The sequence below is a fragment of the Emys orbicularis genome, chromosome 6, assembly GCF_028017835.1.
Source record: "Emys orbicularis isolate rEmyOrb1 chromosome 6, rEmyOrb1.hap1, whole genome shotgun sequence".
Taxonomy (NCBI): Eukaryota; Metazoa; Chordata; order Testudines; family Emydidae; genus Emys; species Emys orbicularis.
Window position 1 is genome coordinate 129,090,223 of NC_088688.1, and position 2,368 is coordinate 129,092,590.

Consider the following 2,368-nt stretch of genomic DNA (forward strand, 5'->3'; position numbering starts at 1 on the left):
CCGAGACCTGCCCGGGACCCCCCCCTGCATCCCCTGCCCGCCCCGGGACCCCCCCTGCATCCCCCCGCCCGGACCTGCCCGGGACCCCCCCTGCATCCCCTGCCTGCCCCGGGACCCCCCCCCCCGCATCCCCCCGCCCGGGACCTGCCCGGGACCCCCCCTGCATCCCCTGCCCGCCCCGGGACCCCCCCTGCATCCCCCGCCCGGGACCTGCCAGGGACCCTCCCTGCATCTCCTGCCCGCCCCGGGACCCCCCCCTCCCCGCATCCTCCGCCCGGGACCTCCCCTGCATCCCTCCGCCCGGGACCTGCCCGGGACCCCCCCCCCGCATCCCCCCGCCCGGGACCCCCCCTGCACTCCCTGCCCGCCCCGGGACCTGCCCGGGACCCCCCCTGCACTCCCTGCCCCGCCCGGGACCCCCCCCCGCATCCTCCTGCCCGGGATCCCCCCTGCACCCCTTGCCCGCCCCGGGACACCCCCTGCATCCCCCCGCCCGGACCTGCCCGGGACCCGCCCTGCATCCCCGCTCCCGGGATCTGCCCGGGACCCCCCTCTGCACCCCCTGCCCGCCCCTGGACCCCCCCCGCATCCTCCTGCCCGGGACCCCCCCTGCACCCCCTGCCCGCCCCGGGACCCCCCCCTGCATCCCCCCGCCCGGGACCTGCCGGACCCCCCCTGCATCCCCGCTCCCGGGATCTGCCCGGGACCCCCCCTGCACCCCCTGCCCGCCCCCGGGACTCCCCCGCATCCTCCTGCTCGGGACCCCCCCTGCACCCCATGCCCGCCCCGGGACCCTCCCTGCATTCCCCCGCCCGGGACCTGCCCGGGACCCCCCCTGCACTCCCTGCCCGCCCCGGGACCCCCCCCGCATCCTCCTGCCCGGGATCCCCCCTGCACCCCTTGCCCGCCCCGGGACACCCCCTGCATCCCCCCGCCCGGGACCTGCCCGGGACCCGCCCTGCATCCCCGCTCCCGGGATCTGCCCCGGGACCCCCTCTGCACCCCCTGCCCGCCCCTGACCCCCCCCGCATCCTCCTGCCCGGGACCCCCCCTGCACCCCCTGCCCCGCCCCGGGACCCCCCCTGCATCCCCCCGCCCGGGACCTGCCCGGGACCCCCCCTGCATCCCCGCTCCCGGGATCTGCCCGGGACCCCCCCTGCACCCCCTGCCCGCCCCGGGACTCCCCCCGCATCCTCCTGCTCGGGACCCCCCTGCACCCCCTGCCCGCCCCGGACCCCCCCCTGCATTCCCCCGCCCGGGACCCGCCCTGCATCTCCTGCCCGCCCCGGGACCCCCCCTGCATCCCCACGCCCGGGACCCCCCCTGCACCCCCTGCCCGCCCCGGGACCCCCCCTGCATCCCCCCGCCCGGGACCTGCCCGGGACACCCGCTGCATCCCCTGCCCGCCCCGGGACCCCCCCTGCATCCCTCGCCCGGGACCTGCCCGGGACCCTCCCTGCATCCCCTGCCTGCCCCGGGACCCCCCGCATCCCCCCGCCCGGGACCTGCCCGGGACCCTCCTGCATCCCCTGCCCATCCCGGGACCCCCCCCCCCGCATCCTCCCGCCTGGACCTCCCCGGGACCCCCCCTGCATCCCCTGCCCGCCCGGGGCCCGCCCGGGACCCCCCCTGCATCCCCCCGCCCGGGACCCCACCTGCATCCCCGCGCCTGGGACCCCCCCGCATCCGCCCGGCCGAGACCTCACTGGGACCCCCCCTGCATCCCCTGCCCACCCCGGGACCCCCCCCCGCATCCCCCGGCCGAGACCTCACTGGGACCCCCCCTGCACCTCCTGCCCGCCCCGGGACCCCCCTGCATCCCCTGCCCGCCCCGGGACACCCCCCCCCGCATCCCCCCGCCCGGGACCTGCCCGGGACCCCCCCTGCATCCCCTGCCCGCCCCGGGGACCCCCCCCGCATCCCCCCGGCCGAGACCTGCCGGGACCCCCCCCTGCATCCCCTGCCCGCCCCGGGACCCCCCCTGCATCCCCCCGCCCGGGACCTGCCGGGACCCCCCCCCTGCATCCCCTGCCTGCCCCGGGACCCCCCCCCCCGCATCCCCCCGCCCGGGACCTGCCCGGGACCCCCCCTGCATCCCCTGCCCGCCCCGGGACCCCCCCCGCATCCCCCCGGCCGAGACCTGCCCGGGACCCCCCTGCATCCCCTGCCCGCCCCGGGACCCCCCCTGCATCCCCCCGCCCGGGACCTGCCAGGGACCCTCCCTGCATCTCCTGCCCCGCCCCGGGACCCCCCCCCTCCCCGCATCCTCCCGCCCGGGACCTCCCCTGCATCCCTCCGCCCGGGACCTGCCCGGGACCCCCCCCCGCATCCCCCCGCCCGGACCCCCCCCTGCACTCCCTGCCCGCCC